Source organism: Delphinapterus leucas, chromosome 5 (genome assembly GCF_059928025.1).
Source record: "Delphinapterus leucas isolate spDelLeu-1000000601 "Yukka" chromosome 5, BTC_Dleu_Yukka2, whole genome shotgun sequence".
NCBI lineage: Eukaryota > Metazoa > Chordata > Mammalia > Artiodactyla > Monodontidae > Delphinapterus > Delphinapterus leucas.
The window spans coordinates 126,484,596-126,502,858 of NC_143133.1; the positions used below are offsets into that span (position 1 = coordinate 126,484,596).

Here is an 18,263-nt window from a genome sequence, read left to right on the forward strand (position 1 = left end):
TAAACTAACAAAAATTAAATTCAAAGAAAAAATATTAAAAGCAGGGAAAAACAAAAAATAACACAGAGGAATCCCCATAAGGTTATCAGCTGATTTTTCAGTGGAAACTCTGCAGGCCAGAAGGGAGTGGCAGGATATACTTAGAGTGATGAAAGAGAAAAACATACAACCAAGATGACTCTACCCAGCAAGGATCTCATTCAGAATCGATGGAGAAGTCAAAAGCCTTCCAGACAAGCAGAAGATAAGAGAATTCAGCACCACCAAACCAGCTTTACAACAAATGCTAAAGAAACTTCTCTAGGCAGGAAACAAGGAGAAGAAAAAGACCCACAAAAACAAAGGCAAAGCAATTAAGAAAATGGTAATGGGAAGATATATATTGATAATAAGCTTGCATGTAAATGGATTAAATGCCCCAAGCAAAAGACACGGACTGACTGAATGGATACAAAAAAACAAGACCCATGTATATGCTGTCTACAAGAGACCCACTTTAGATCTAGGGACACACACAGAATGAAAGTGAAGGGATGGAAAAAGATACTCCATGCAAATGGAAATCAAAAGAAAGCTGGAGTAGCAGTACTCGTGTCAGATAAAATCGACTTTAAAATAAAGACTCTTACAAGAGATAAGGAGGGACACTACATAATGATCAAAGGATCATTCCAAGAAGAAAATAAAACAATTATAAATGTTTATGCACCCAACATAGCACCTCAATACATAAGGCAAATGCTAACAACCATGAAAGGAGAAATTGACAGTAACACAATGATAGTGGGGGACTTTAACACCCCACTTACACCAATGGACAGATCATCCAAACAGAAAGTAAATAAACACAAGCTTTTAATGACACAATAGACCACATAGGTTTAATTGATATTTATAGAACATTCCACCCAAAAGTGGCAAAATACACTTTCTTCTCAACGGCACATGGAACGTTCTCCAAGATAGATCATGTCTTGGGTCACAAATGAAGCCTCAGAAAATTTAAGAAAATTGTATGAAGCATCTTTTCTGACCACAGCATTATGAGATTGGAAATAAATTACAGGAAAAAAACTGTAAAAAGCACAAATACATGGAGACTAAACAGTGCACAGTTACTAAATAACCAAGATATCACTGAAGAAATCAAAGAAGAAATAAAAAAATACATAGAAACAAATAACAATGAAAACACGATGAGCCCAAACCTATGGGATGCAGCAAAAGCAGTTCTAAGAGGGAAGTTTATAGCAATTCAATCTCACCTCAAGAAACAAGAAAAATCTCAAACAATCTAACCCTACACTTAAAACAACTAGAGAAAGAAGAACAAAGAAAACCCAAAGTCAGTAGAAGGAAAGAAATCATAAAGATCAGAGAAGAAATAAATGAAATAGAAATGAATATCAATAAAACTAAAAGCTGGTTCTTTGAGAAGATTAACAAAATTGATAAACCCTTAACTAGATTCATCAAGAAAAAAAGGGAGAGGATGCAAATCAATAAAATTAGAAATGAAAAAGGAGAAATCACAACTGACACTGCAGAAATACAAAGGATTATAAGGGACTACTACAAACAACTCTATGCCAATAAAATGGACAACCATTAAGAAATAGACAAATTCTTGGAAAGGTACAGTTGTCCAAGACTGAACTAAATTAGGAATTAGAAAATATAAACAGACATATGACAAGTAATGAAATTGAAACCATAATTAAAAATCTTCCAACAAACAAAAGTTCAGGACCAGATGGCTTCACAGGCAAATTCTGTCAAACATTTAGAGAAGAACTAACACTGATCCTTCTCAAACTGTTAAAAAAAAAATTGCAGAGGGAGGAACACTCCCAAATTCATTCGACAACACCATCACCCTGATACCAAAACCAAAAAAAGATATAACAAAAAAGAAAATTATAGACCAATATCACTGATGAATGCAGATGCAAAAATCCTGAACAAAATACTAGCAAACAGAATCCAACAACACGTTAAAAGGATCATACACCATGATCAAGTGGGATTTTCACAGGGATGCAAGGATTCTTCAATATTTGCATTTGCCCACATATTTGTATATGCCCATAGTGGGATTGCATTAATCATGTTTTTCTTTTTAAGAAGAAAGACTATAGCTTTTATTCTTTAACTCTGCTTCAATCTTTATGAATGTTCTTTAGAGGCTTTCAGGGTGTAGTTTATTTACAATAAGAAGCAAATGAGGAAATTTATTAAAACATTTTATAAAAACAGGAGTTGATTCAACAAATACAAAGAAGTCATAACAAACTTGAGTAAGTTTCAACACCTTCACCTGCCAAGACTGTGACCTCAATTTAGAGGGGCTGTGAACTCATACATAGAAGTAACTGTCAGCCCTGTCTCTTAGTTCCCCAAGAGTGTTTTTTTCTTGTATACTGTTTTAAATTTTATTGAATGTGTTGAAACATTTTTTTAAAAATCAGGAGATTGAACATTAAAATTAACTCTTCTAGAATCCCTCTTAAAATAATCACTCATGGCAAAGGTCTTTGGCACAAGTAATAGCCACCCTCTTTAGACAGGCTCTCCTACAATTAACCATTGAAACTCCATTCCTATCCCATTCCACACCCATCCCTTTACTCATGTTGTTTCCTCCAGGCACCTGTAGATATTTGATTTTGTGACCCCTGTTCTCTATACCACGTTTTCTAATCGTCTATTGAATTCTATAAATTACAGAGAGTTTTTAAAATGTGAAATTTGGCCTTAAGGTATTATTTGTCTAGAAAGTAATTATTATGTATCAAAGTCAGCCTGATCAATTGATGACTGAATAACATTACCTGCATACAAAAATCCACTACTTTCAGATGCAAAAGGCGATTAAATACATAGAACCTTATCAGGTGTACATACAATTTTAATGGGAAAAGAAGAAAAATCTTAAAAAAATATCATAACAAAAACCATGTTCATTTAGTAGTCCATATACAGTTTAGAATTTACAAAATAGAAACAGACATTATTTATTTGATAATTATTTATTGACAAATTATTATAGGTCAAGCACTGTGCAAGGTGCTAGAATAAATAAAGGTAAAGATCCTAAAGATTACGTTTTCTGGAAAGCTGTGATGAACGTTGTAAGTTTCTTAGGAACTCCTGGATTTGATTTATTTAATGTAAAATATTAGTTGAGATCGTTATCCCACACCTTAGGGGAATTCTCTTTATTGAGGCATTTTTTCCTCCAAACTGCATTTTTCAGTGTGCATTTATTACCTAGCAACCAAACCATAAAATACTACTGTTACATCTTAGATTGATAGGGCTTTTTACTAGCTGTAGTATAAAATATTTTTATGATGAAACCCATAGAAATTTCCCTCCCGACAACAAAGGATTTAAGAATTATTGTACCAGCTTGCTCACTTCAGGAAAGCACATTTCAGCTTTCAGTGATTCCTGATTGATATTCTCTGAAGTGCTGAAAATACCCTGCTAGTAAATGATACCCTACAGGCTAAAACCATCTTTTCATGTGTAGAACTATAGGCCAATGTAGTATAAACCTTCCTGTGACAGACTGACTTACATCCCATTTGGTATCAAATGACAGCATCATTTCAGATCATGGTGGAAGCCTCAATAGATGTAGCCAGTGAGAGAGGCTTCCCTGGTCAATGCTTTCCATTTGGCTTTCCTCAGATATGTGTATAATCTTGTGAAACTCTTTTTACTTGCTTCTAAGAATAAATATCACTCTGAAACCTGTTTATGACCTCAAAACAGAGTCAGAGCTCTCAGTGGTCAAAACCTTGGGTTCTGAAGCCAGATTAGCTAAATTTGAATCATGACTCCTTACATCCTAGCTGCGTAGCCTTTGATGATTACTGTTAAACACTCTGTACCTCGGTGTCCTCATTTGTAAATGGAAATAATGATACCATTTATTTCATAGGGTTGTTTTGAGATTAAAATGAAGTTGCTCAGGTAAAGCACTTAGAGTAGAGCATGGAGTAAATAATCAATAGATTGTAGCCATTATTATGAGAATTATTTATCTTTCTGGAGAGTCAAAAATCTGAGTGGGACCTTGATCATACTTGGTGGCACTTGCATTTAAAATGTATAATGACTTCCTGCACCATTTCCAAGAGTGGTCCTTTAGAAAAGTTTTCAGCTGTCTTCAAATCTCCAACTCCACCTTCCTGTTTTATTAGTTGATCTCCTGGCCTACTTTACTGAAATGATTGAGGCTTCCTACAAGGAAGTCCTTCTTTTCCATTTATTAATGCCTCTGGGCCATTGTGTTCTTACTCTGTTGGTGTTTAGGAAGAGCACTCACTCCCCCTTTCTTATCAAAATGAACTAATCTGCTTGGTTTTTTTTTTTTGAAGCCTCAAAATGTTATGTTTATAATATATATACACGCATACCTCAGAGATACTGTGGGTTCAGTTCCAGACCACTACAATAAAGTGAATGTTGCAATAAAGTTAGTCACACTAATTCTTTGGTTTCCCAGTGCATAAAAAAAGTTATTTTTACAATATACTATAGTCTATTAACTGTGAAATAGCATTATGGCTAAAAATACAGTATGTATACCTTAATAAATAAAAGTATACTTCATTGCTAAAAATGTTAATCATCATGTGAACCTTCAGTGAGTCATAATCCTTTTGCTGGTAGAGGATCTTGCCTCCACGGTGATGGCTGCTGACTAATCAGGTGGTGGTTGCTGAAGGTAGCAGGTATCTGTGGCAATTTCTTAAAATGAGGCAACAATGAAGTTTGCAGCATCAGTTGACTCTTCCTTTCATGAATGATTTATCTGTAGCATTGCAGTGCAGTTTGATACGATTTTACCGGCAGAACTTCTTTCAGAATTGTTGTCAGTCCTCTCAAATCCTGCCACTGCTTTATCAACTAAGTTTATGTAATTTTCTAAATCTTTGCTATCACTTCAACAGTCTTCACAGCATCTTCACCAGGAGCGGATTCCATCCAAGAAACCACTTTCTTTGCTCATCTGTAAGTAGCAACTCCTCGTCTGTAAAGTTTTATCATGAGATTGGAGTAATTCAGTCACATCTTCAGGCTTCATGTCTAATTCTCTTGCTATTTCCACCATAGCTGCCAACAGTTCCTCCACTGAAGTCTTGAACCTCTCAAAGTCATCCATGAGGGTTGGAATCAACTTCTTCCAAACACCTGTTAATGTTGATATTTTGACCTCTCTCCATGAATCATAAATATTCTTAATGAAATCCAGAATGGTAAATCCTTTCCAAAAATTTTTCTATTTCCTTTGCCCATATCCCTCAGAAGAATCTCTATCTATGGCAGTGATAGCCTTATGCAATGTATTTCTTAAATAATAAGACTTGAAAGTTAAAATTAGTCCTTGCTCCATAGGCTGCAGAAAGAATGTTACATTAGCAAGCATGAACACAACATAAATCCCATTGCACATCTCCATCAGAGCTCTGGAGTGACCAGGTGCAATGTCAATGAAAAGTAGTATTTTACTTTATTTATTTTAACATCTTTATTGAAGTATAATTGCTTTACAATGTTGTGTTAATTTCTGTTGTACAACAAAGTGAATCAGCTATATGTATATACATATCGCCATATTCCCTCCCTTTTGCGCCTCCCTCACACCTCCCTATCCCACTCCTCTAGGTGGTCACAAAGCACCAAGCTGATCTCCCTATGCTCTGCAGCTCTTTCCCGCTAGCTATCTATTTTACTTTTGGTAGTGTATATATGTACATGCCACTCCCTCACTTCATCCCAGCTTACGCTTCCTCCTCCATGTGTCCTCAAGTCCATTTTCTACATCTGCGTCTTTATTCCTATCCTGCCCCAGGTTCATCAGAACCATTTTTTTTTTTATTCCATATATGTGTGTTAGCATACAGTATTTGTTTTCTCTCTTTCTGACTTACTTCACTCCATATGACAGACTCTAGGTCAATCCACCCCACTACAAATAACTCAGTTTTGTTTCTTTTTATGTAATATTCCATTGTATATATGTGCCACATCTTCTTTATCCCTTCATCTGTCGATGGACACTTAGGTTACTTCCATGTCCTAGCTATTGTAAATAGTGCTGCAATGAACATTGTGGTACATGACTCTTTTTGAATTACAGTTTTTCTCAGGGTATATGCCCAGGAGTGGGATTGCTGGGTCATATGATAGTTCTGTTTTTAGTTTTATAAGGAACCTCCATACTGTTCTCCATAGTGGCTGTATCAATTTACTTTCCCACCAAGAGTGCAAGAGGGTTCCCTTTTCTCCACACCCTCTCCAGGATTTATTGTTTGTAGATTTTTTGATGATGGCCATTCTGACCAGTGTGAAGTGATACCTCATTGTGGTTTTGATTTGCATTTCTCTAATGACTAGTGACGTTGAGCATCCTTTCATGTGTTTGTTGGCAATCTGTATATCTTCTTTGGAGAAATGTTTACTTAGGTCTTCTGCCCATTTTTGATTGGGTTGACTGTTTTTTTAATATGGAGCTGCACGAGCTGCTTGTATATTTTGGAGATTAATCCTTTGTCAGTTGCTTAATTTGCAAATATTTTCTCCCATTCTGAGGTTTGTCTTTTGGTCTTGTTTATGGTTTCCTTTGCTGTGCAAAAGCTTTGAAGTTTCATTAGGTCCCATTTGGTTATTTTTGTTTTTATTTCCATTTCTCTAGGAGGTGGGTCAAAAAGGATCTTGCTAGAATTTGTGGCATAGAATGTTCTGCCTATGTTTTCCTCTAAGAGTTTTATAGTGTCTGGCCTTACATTTAGGTCTTTAATCCATTTTGAGTTTATTTTTGTGTATGGTGTCAGGAAGTGTTATAATTTCATTCTTTTACATGTAGCTGTCCGGTTTTCCCAGCACCACTTATTGAAGAGGCTGTCTTTTCTCCATTGTATATTCTTGCCTCCATTATGAAAGATGAGGTGACCATATTTGCATGGGTTTAACTCTGGGCTTTCTGTCCTGTTTCATTGATCTATATTTCTGTTTTTGTGCCAGTACCCTATCATCTTGATTACTGTAGATTTGTAGTATAATCTGAAGTCAGGGAGCCTGATTCCTCCAGCTCCATTTTTGTTTCTCAAGATTGCTTTGGCTATTTGGGGTCTTTTGTGTTTCCATACAAATTGTGAAATTTTTTGTTCTAGTTCTGTGAAAAATACCAGTGGTAGTTTGATAGGGACTGCATTGAATCTGTAGATTGCTTTGGGTAGTAGAGTCATTTTCACAATGTTGATTCTTCCAATCCAAGAACATGGTATATCTCTCCATCTATTTGTATCATCTTTAATTTCTTTCATCAGTGTCTTATAATTTTCTGCGTACAGGTCTTTTGTCTCCTTAGGTAGGTTTATTCCTAGGTATTTTATTCTCTTTGTTGCAATGGTAAATGGGAATGTTTTCTTGATTTCACTCTCAGATTTTTCCTCATTAGTGTATAGGAATGCAAGAGAGTTCTTTGCATTAATTTTGTATCCTGCTACTTTACCAAATTCATTGATTAGCTCTAGTAGTTTTCTGGTAACATCTTCAGGATTTTCTATGTATAGTATCATGTCGTCTGCAAACAGTGATAGTTTTACTTCTTCTTTTCCAATTTGCATTCCTTTTATTTCTTTTTCTTCTCTGATTGCCATGGCTAAAACTTCCAAAACTATGTTGAATAATAGTGGTGAGAGTGGGCAACCTTATCTTGTTCCTCATCTTAGTGGAAATGGTTTCAGTTTTTCACTTTTGAGAACGATGTTGCCTGTGGGTTTGTCATACATGGCCTTTATTATGTTGAAGTAATTTCCCTCTATGCCCAGTTTCTTGAGAGTTTTTATCCTAAATGGTGTTGAATTTTGTTGAAAGCTTTTTCTACATCTATTGAAATTATCATATGGTTTTTCTCCTTCAATTTGTTAATATGGTGTATCACATTGATTTGCGTATATTTATTCCTTGCATTCCTAGAATAAACCGCACTTGATCATGGTGTATGATCCTTTTAATGTGCTGTTGGATTCTGTTTGCTAGTGTTTTGTTGAGGGCTTTGCATCTATGTTCATCAGTGATATTGGCCTGTAGTTTTCTTATTTTGTGAAATCTTTGCCTGCTTTTGGTATCAGGGTGATGGTGGCCTCGTAGAATGAGTTTGAGAGTGTTCCTTCCTCTACTATATTTGGAAGAATTTGAAAAGAATAGGTGTTTTCTCTTCTCTACATGTTTGATACAATTCACCTGTGAAGCCATCTGGTCCTGGGATTTTGTTTGTTGGAAGATTTTTAATCACAGTTTCAATTTCAGTGCTTGTGTTTGGTCTGTTCATATTTTCTGTTTCTTCCTGATTCAGTCTTGGAAGAGTGTACTTTTCTAAGCATTTGTACATTTCTTCCAGGTTGTCCATTTTATTGGCATAGAGTTGCTTGTAGTAGTCTCTCATGATCCTTTGTATTTCTGCAGGGTTAGTTGTTACTTCTTTTTCATTTCTAATTCTGTTGATTTGCGTCTTCTCCCTTTTTTTCTTGATGAGTCTGGCTAATGGGTTATCAATTTTGTTTACACTCTCAAAGAACCAACTTTTAATTTTATTGATCTGCTATTGTTTCCTTCATTTCTTTTTCATTTATTTTTGATCTGATCTTTATGAGTTCTTTCCTTCTGCTAACTTTGGAGGGTTTTTTTTGTGTGTGTTCTTCTTTCTCTAATTGCTTTAGGTATAAGGTTACATTATTTAATTGAGACTTTTCTTGTTTCTTGAGGTAGTACTGTATTGCTATAGACTTCCTTCTTAGAACAGATTTTGCTGCATCCCATATGTTTTGAGACATTGTGTTTTCATTGTCATTTGTTTCTAGGTATTTTTTGATTTCCTCTTTGATTTCTTCAGTGATCTCTTGATTATTTAGTAGTGTGTTTTTTAGCCTCCATGTGTTTCTATTTTTTACCGATTTTTTCCCCTGTAATTGATATCTAGTCTCATAGCATTGTCAGAAAAGATACTTGATATGATTTCAATTTTCTTAAATTTACCAAGGCTTGATTTGCGACCCAAGATATGATCTATCCTGGAAAGTGTTCCATGAACACTTGAGAAGAAAGTTTTTTCTGTTGTTTTTGGATGGAATGTCCTATAAATATCAGTTGATTTCTTCCGCTCTAAAGTGTCATTTAAAGCTTATGTTTCTTTATTTTCATTTTGGATGATCTGTCCATTGTTGAAAGTGGGGTGTTAAAGCCCCCACTATTATTCTGTTACTGTTGATTTCCCCTTTTATGGCTGTTAGCATTTTTCTTATGTATTAAGGAGCTCCTCTATTGGGTGTATAAATATTTATAATTGTTGTATCTTCATCCTGCATTGATCCCTTGATCATTAAGTAGTGTCCTTCTTTATCTCTTGTAATAGCCTTTATTTTAAAGTCTGTTTTGTCTGATATGAGAATTGCTACTCCAGCTTTCTTTTGCTTGCCATTTGCATGGAATATCTTTTTCCATCCCCTCACTTTCAGCCTGTATGTGTCCCTAGGTCTGAAGTGGTTCTCTTGTAGACAGCATATACAGGTCTTGTTTTTGTATCCATTCAGCCAGTCTATGTCTTTGGTTGGAGCATTTAATCCATTTACATTTAAGGTATTTATCGATATGTATGTTCCTATTACCATTTTCTTAATGGTTTTGGGTTTAGTCTTGTCGGTCTTTTCCTTCTCTTGTGTTTCCTGCCTAGAGAAGTTCCTTTAGCATTTGTTGTAAAGCTGGTTTGCTGGTGCTGAATTCTCTTAACTTTTGGTTGTCTGTAAAGGTTTTAGTTTCTCCGTCAAATCTGAATGAGATCCTTGCTGGGCAGAGTAATCTTGGTTGTAGTTTTTTTTCCTTTCATCACTCTAAATATGTCCTGCTACTCCCTTCTGGCTTGCAGAGTTTCTGCTGAAAAATCAGCTTTAAACCTTATGGGGATTCCCTTGCATGTTATTTGTTGCTTTTCCCTTGCTGCATTTAATACTTTTTCTTTGTATTTAATCTTTGATAGTTTGATTAATATCTGTCTTGGCATGTTTCTTCTTGGATTTATCTTGTATGGGACTTTCTGCGCTTCCTGGACATGATTGACTATTTCCTTTCCCCTATTAGGGAAGTTTTTGAGTATAATCTCTTCAAATATTTTCTCAGACCCTTTCTTTTTCTCTTCTTCTTGGTCCCCTATAATTTGAATGTTGGTGCATTTAATATTGTTCTGGATGTCTCTGAGACTGTCCTCAATTCTTTTAACTCTTTTTCTTCTATTCTACTCTGCAGCAGTTATTTCCACTATTTTGTCTAACAGGTCACTTATCCGTTCTTCTGCCTCAGTTATTCTGCTATTGAGTCCTTCTAGAGTGTTTTTAATTTCATTTATTGTGTTGTTCATTATTGTTTCTTTCCTCTTTAGTTCTTCTTGGTCCTTGTTAAACGTTTCTTATATATTCTCCCCTCTATATCTGAGATTTTGGATCATCTTTACTATCATTCTGAATTCTTTTTCAGGTAGACTGCCTGTTTCCTCTTCATTTGTTTGGTCCTGTGATTTTTTACTTGCTCCTTCATCTGCTGTACATTTCTCTGTCTTCTCATTTTGTTTAACTTACTGTGTTTGGGGTCTCCTTTTAACAGGCTACAGGTCGTAGTTCCCATTATTTTTAGTGTCTGCCCCCAGTGGGTGAGGTTGGTTCAGTGGCTTGTACAGGCTTCCTGCTGGACGAGACTGGTGCCAGTGCTCTGGTGAGAGGGGATGGATCTTGTCTTTCTGATGGGTAGAGCTGTTTCTGGTTGTGTGTTTTGGGGTGTCTGTGAGCTTAGTATGACTTTAGGCAGCCTCTGTACTAATGGGTGGGGTTGTGTTCCTGTCTTGCTAGTTGTTTGGCATGGGGTGTACAGCACTGCAGCTTGCTGGCCATTGTGTGGAGCTGGGTCTTAATGTTGAGATGGAGATCTCGGGAGAGCTCCTGCTTATTGATATTACGTGGGGCCGAGAGGCCTTTTGTGGTCCAATGTTCTGGTCTCGGCTCTCCCACCTTGGAGGCTTAGACCCAACATCTGGCTGAAGCCCCAAGATCCTGCTGGCCACATAGCTTGGAAGAAAAGGAAGAAATAAACCAAAAACAAAAAAATGAACAGATAGAACCTCCAACCAAATGTTAAAAGCAAAACTAAACAGACAAAATCACACAAAGAAACATACACATACACACTGAGAAAAAGAGAAGAAAGGGAAAAAATAATAAAATTTTTAAAAAATGGAAGAGAGCAATCACACCAATAAACAAATCCACCAATGATAACAAGCACTAAAAAGTACGCTAAGATAAACATAAAACCAAAAAGACATCAGACACAGAAAGCAATGCCCAAGTCTACAGTTGCTCCCAAAGTCCACTGCCTCAATTTTGGGAACATTTGTTGTCTATTCAGGTATTCCAGAGATGCACGGTTTATGAAGTTGATTGTGGGGATTTAATCTGCTGCTCCTGAGGCTGCACAGAGAAATTTCCCTTTCCCTTCTTTGTTCACACAGCTCCTGGGTTTTAGTTTTGTTTTTGGTTTTGCCCCTGCCACTGCGTCTAGGCCCCCCTCAGGCGTCTGTTCCCTGCCCAACCAGGAGGGGGTTAAAGCAGAGGCTGATTATGACTCTGTTGCTCTCTGAGGCTGGGGAGAGGGAGGGGTTCAGTGGTCATAATTGGAATGCAGGGCAAGCCTGTGTTGGCAGAGGCCAGCGTGACATTGCAGCAGCCTGCGGCATGCCATGTGTTCTCCTGGGGAAGTTGTCCCTGGATCTCAGGACCATGGCAGTGGCGGGCTGCACAGTTTCCAGGGGGTGCAATGTGGGTAGTAACCTGTGCTTGCACACAGGATTTTTGTTGGAAGTGGCAGCAGCATTAGTGTTTCACGCCCATCTCTGGGGTCCGAGCTGTTAGCTGTGGCTTGTGCCCATCTCTGGAACTTGCTTAGGTGGTGCTCTCCCTTCTGTGGGCACACAGGGAATGAATCCCCTCTCCTTGTGCACCCCGAGACAACGGCCTCTTGCCTTTTCGGCAGGTCCAGACTTTTTCCCAGACTCCCTTCTGGCTAGCTGTGGCGCACTAACCCTCTTCAGGCTGTGTTCATGCAGACAACCCCAGTCCTCTCCCTGGAGTCTGACCTCCGAAGCCCAAACCTCAGCTCCCAGCCCCTACCCGCCCCAGTGGGTGAGCAGACAAGCATCTCAGGCTGGTGAGTGCTGGTTGGCACTGATCTTCAGTGCGGGAATCTCTTTGCTTTGCCCTCCGCACCCCCGTTGCTGTGCTCTCCTCTGTGTCTCTGAAGCTTCCCACCCAGCCACCCCCAGTCTCCACCAGTGAAGGGGCTTCCTAGTGTGTGGAAACTTTTCCTCCTTCACAGCTCCCTCCCAGAGGTGTGGGTCCCATCCCTATTCTTTTGTCTCTGTTTTTTCTTTCTTATTTTGCCCTACCCAGGTATGTGGGGAGTTTCTTGCCTTTTGGGAAGTCTGAGGTCTTCTGCCAGCGTTCAGTAGTTATTCTGTAGGAATTGTTCCACATGTAGATGTATTTTTGATGTATTTGTGGGGAGGAAGGTGATCTCCGTGTATTATTCTTCTACCCTCTTGAAGCTTCTCTTTGCTTGTGCTCTTGATTTTATTCTCTATTCTCTGAGTTCACCAAGTGTTTACTCTCCTGTTAGCAGCTATATAGCTTGTAATTGTTTCCCAACTCACGCCTCTTATCCAGAGTGACTGTATATCCAGCATTCCAGGGACAATTTTACTTTTATAGTGGTTATAGATCAATTATCATGATTATTGTTGGTATCTCCTTTCAGTAGTGTCCCAATTTAGACAGTAATTTGTAAAAAAAGGTCATCTTTATTTTTTTTAATTTCTCAAAGGATACATTATTTTTTTAAATTAATTTAATTTTGGCTGCATTGGGTCTTTGTTGCTGCACACGGGCTTTCTCTAGTTGTGGCAAGCGAGGGCTACTCTTCATTGCAGTGCGCAGGCTTCTCATTGCAGTGGCTTCTCTTATTGCAGAGCATGGGCTCTAGGCACACGGGCTTCAGTAGTTGTTGCACACGGGCTCAGTAGTTGTCGTTCGTGGGCTCTAGAGCGCAGGCTCAGTAGTTGTGGTGTACGGGCTTAGTTACTCTATGGCATGCGGGATCTTCCTGGACCAGGGCTCAAACCTGTGTCTCCTGCATTGGCAGGTGGATTCTTCACCACTGCACCACCAGGAAAGTCCCAGGTCATCCTCTTACAGGCTACAAACACACCTTCATTTGACCCCCAAATAATCAAATGTGAGGATTTGTTATTTCTTTAACATTACTACCTGATCTCCCTGTCATGATCCTTGCTTCCATCCTTCTCAACTTTTGAGTTGTTACTCTTCCTCCTCTAAATATAGATATTATCAAGTTTGATACATTCTTTACTTTTCCTCTCTTTCTTTTTACTCTCTTCAATATTTCAACCAGTATCTCGTAGCCTGGGAGCCTCCAATATATTTCTCTATTTCCAAAGACCCTACTGAACCATGGTCATACATTCTTACCTCCTTGCTGTATATTTTCCTCTGTATATCATGCCTGCTCTTCAAATACAAATCAATTTTTCAGTTTTTTAAATGTTGAATAATCAAATAGCCTGCTACTGTGTCTCTAATGTCTTCTTTTTCTAATTCACTATTACTTCCAGAAAAATTTCTCTGAAGCTCAGATTTCATATAAAATGAACATTTCCCCCCAAATCCTGAAATTCAAGACCCTTAATAATATGGCCCAAGTTTCATTCTGTAGTATTCAGTGGGCCAAAAAATGCCTTTGGTTTTTTAAGTAAAAATAAAAGACACATTTTTCATTTTCACCAAGAACTTTATTGAACAGCATATTCACCTGTTTGTTCCACTACATTCTGCCATTTTCCAGGCAACTTCATAATTCCATCTTCCCAAAACATTTTATCTTTCTGAGCAAAGAACTGTTCCAGGTGCCTTTTACAGTCTTCCAGGGAATTGAAATTTTTTCCATTAAGAGAATTTTGTAAAGACCAAGGTAAATGGAAATCTGAAGGTGCAGTGTCTGGTTAATACGGTGGTTGAATCAGAATTTCCCAGCCAAACTGTAACAGTTTTTGCCTGGTCATCAGTGAAACATGGGGTCTTGCATTATGCTGATGGAAGATTATGCATTTTCTGTTGACTAATTGTGGATGCTTTTCATCTGCTTTCAGTTGTTCTAACTGGGAGCCGTACTTGTTGGAATTAATCATTTGGTTTTGAAGACAGAGTCCTTTGTAATGTTAAACAGTATGAACATGCTGAATTGTGCATGGATGTCTTCTGAGCAGTGTGTTAGAAGCAGTCTAGCCAGAAAAATTAATCATATTTCTTTATCTCTGTATGATTTGTCATACATAGTAAGTAGTCTCTCATTTTCTCAGTTGGCTTTCAAGTTACCATACTCTTCTCCTCTTTCTCTTAACTCATTGACTTCATTGTTAGTGTTTTCTCCCACAGCATTCAGTCCTTGATTTTCTGCTCTTTTCCCAAACTGCCACTCTGGGTAATCACATTAAGTCTCATGGTTTAAATGGAATCCGCATGGTAAGATCTCCAAAATTAATAATTACAGCTCTGACTCTGTCCTGACATCCAGAGTAACAGAACCAACTACTTTCTCAACATTACCAGTTGGATGCCTAATAAGCTTCTCCAAATTAACAGAAATAAAAGATAAGTCTTAATTATCTTGTTGCACTTGCCAAATAAATAATCACACAAAAAACTTTCTTCATGTGGTCTTCCCATTTAGAAAATATTGCCACCTTTACCCAGGTTTCATAGCCCACAAATCCAGGATTTGTTCTTGATTCCTCTCTTTCCTACAGCTCCATATCCTCTCCAGACAAAAAATTCCTGAAAGAGCTACGTTCAAAATATAAACCAGTTACCAAACACTGCTACCACCCTAGTTTAAGCCATCCTTATCTTGTATAGAGTACTGAAGTCTTCTGTTTCCTTACTTGTATTCTTATTCCCCTACAGTCTATTCCTGAAATACTGTAAGTATTTTTAAATACCTACAGTATTTTAAAAATATACACATAAGATTATATCATTTCCCTGTTTAAACCTCCGAAAGACTTCCTCCCTACACAATTAGATTAAAATCTGAACTACTTGCCTTACTCCTTGAAGCCCTAGATCATCTTGCCCCACACCCTCTTTAAATTTTTCTCCCGTAACTCTCTCCTAAATTACTCTGCTTCTCCCCTACTGGTATTAATACTACTCTTTAACCACATAAAGTTGTTCGCTTCTTCAGGGCCTGTCTATCGTCTCTTCCTTCTGTCTGGAAAGACTTTCCTTCCTATCATCTCTTTGTTTGCTCCATTGCTTCATACAGATCTTTACTCAGTTATCTTCTTTCTCAAGGATTCTTTCACTCTATTAAAAGCCATCATTATCTTTCATCACTCTGTACCTCTCTCTATACTTTTTGTTTTAGATATCAAACTCATTGTAACCTGCCATTTTTATATGTATTTGTTTGTTTGTTCATTATTTGTCTTTTAATAAAATACACTTTCTATTTGGAATTTTATGGATTTTAGTTCAAAAAAATATCAGCAGTACTAATAAACAATGCCTTGAACATAGCAGGTACCCAATAAATAGTTTTGAACAAATATTAAATCAACTTTGGGTAGTAGAGTTTCTTCAATGTGTATCTTGGCATTATCACAAAATCTGTGTTCTACAACGGGCTATGCCTTACTCAATATGGAATCTTGTTTCATATTTCAGTACGAAAAGTTTGCTACCAATTTGAGTTGAGGCAATGTTTATAATGATTGTTGAATTTGGCGTTCAGGAGAAGCCATAAATGATTAACAACTCATATGCTACTAGAATTCTTTTCTATAGCATCTAAGTTTATGTTTGAATAACTTTATTCTTGGGACCCACTGTTTCCCAAGGCAGTCTTAACTGTTAGAAAATTATTTTGTGTCTCAGTTATTCATTTATCAAATACATATTATCTAGGTTCTGGATCCCAGTGATTTCAACATACTGGTCTTAGTGTATCTTTAAAATGTCCCTCTATTATAGGTAACCTATTATATTTCTTACTTTGGTTAAGAAAACCTTTTCTTTAAAAAACAATTTTCCATATTTCCTGGAAGGCACAGAATGGTTCGTTAAAGCTATTTTAACACAGGACACTTGACATTTTTACTCAGGAACACTTGACATGGCCCCCAAAATAACCAACACCATTAGAGTTCCAGGTGTTTCGTTTTCTTATACCTCTTTCTTCGTAAAAAAGTAATGTGCAGTAATCCTATGCTATCCCTGAGCTTCATACCTTCATCATCCTTATTCTGAAGCTATACCTCCTTCCTCATCCCATGCCTAAGGTTCACTGAATTTTCAACATACCCTAGGGATAGAAGTCAGAATGAGATTAAGAGCCAGTGATGTCTGTTGCATATATCATTTGGTTACAAAAGTTAATAGCTTTTAAATTCTGATATGGAAAAATATCCTCTGTGTCAAAACAGCTATAATTTGCCTTGCTTTTCCAAACCATGCTTCTTTATCCCTAGCATTGAACAAAATATGTAATTACCTTAAGATAATGTGAAAGGCCCTTCAGCATCTCACCCCAACCTTTTTTCTTTTTTTATCCCCTACAAGTTTTCACTTCATGCCCTCGCTACGTATACTCCTCACTTTCATCCCATAAACCTTTGCATGCATCAAGTCTTTGATATCCACCTGCCTCCTGCTTTTGGCTCACGTGGCAATGCTCAGCTCAAAGGGAAGTCCCCCTGGAAAGGCTTCCTCAACTCTAAAATAGTACATTATTCTATTTCCTGCTCAACCATTACATTTTATATATATCTCCATTATGGCACTCTTCACTTTATGTTGTAATCCTTGATGATATATATTGATTGATATATATATATATATTCTTGTATGAGGATATGCTAAGGACTATGTCCATGGTCAGCTAGAGATTTGACAGTGTTGAGAATATGCAGCTGTGAATTACATTGCAAAACGTAATGATCAAAAATTAGGATCCAAGATGGATCTCCAGTTTTGGGGTGGCAGCAAAGGGCAAAGGATGGGTAGATCTATATCCACTGTCTTTTATGAGGCACAACTATGCTGGGCTAACCTTGGCTTACATTACAGCAACAAATAACCACAGGAGCTTCTCCTAGCTGATGGGGATCATGTTTTGATTGTCCTGGCATATGGTATATGTTCAATTGCTGTGTAATAATTGTGTTGGAATTCCTCCTGTTTCTTTGTCACTTAGATAGAGAGGTTTAAAGGAAAGAACAGAGTGTAATATCTTCTGGAGAGTAGGTATGTAATTAAGATTTTTTTTAATGATGATTTTTCCTTTTAAAAAATGTTCATTTATTTAGGCTGCACTGGGTCTTAGTTGTCTTAGCTGTGGCATGCAGACGCTTAGTTGTGGTATGTATGCAGGATCCAGTTCGGTTGAACCTGGGCACCCTATTTGTACACAGATTCCCAGAAAATCCTGTTTGCTTTAATATGCACACATACGCTAAGTAACTAGCAAAAACTAGCAAGTAGATTTGCTGTAAGAAGCAAAAAAGCAATAATTATTTCATTTGGACAACAGTAAGTAGCCTTGCCAGGGCAAGGCCTCAAAAAATTCGTGTAAAACTCAGAGTTATTCCTCTCCATGGAAATCTTTAGTAAAAGGCAAAAGATTTATTCAATCTGAAGAGAAACCAGAGTGTTGTAATTAAGATTTATTATTTCACTTCATTTTTTCCCCAGTTATTTTATTCTCTCCTTAGAATAAGTGAAAGAATAGACAACTAACAATTGTGTAATTGGGTCCTATTGAACCAGTGTCAAATATCAGAATGACCAGTTGTTCACTTGAGTCAAAAAATAATTTTTCATTCGTTCTTTCGTTTATACACTTATTCATTCATACACTGAGCATCTTTATGTTCTGGATTGTATAAGAAGACAAACAAAATCACCTTATGGAGATTTTATTTAAGTAAATCACAAATCTAGAGATGTATAAGCCATAACCATCAATTGACTACTATAAGTAGTCTTAGAAATATTCCAGAATCTTAGAATCCTCATTATTTATGGCAGAGACTGACTACCTCATTAGATAACCCGTTTTACTCTTTTTTCCTG

General features: G+C 37.2%; 1 non-coding gene across 1 annotated transcript; it reads right to left on the minus strand.

The window, feature by feature from the left end:
* Positions 1–17,726: 17,726 nt before the first annotated feature.
* Positions 17,727–17,842, minus strand: LOC115802557 (U5 spliceosomal RNA). The gene has a single exon (XR_004023024.1). It is a non-coding gene; the product is annotated as a U5 spliceosomal RNA (small nuclear RNA).
* Positions 17,843–18,263: the final 421 nt, after the last annotated feature.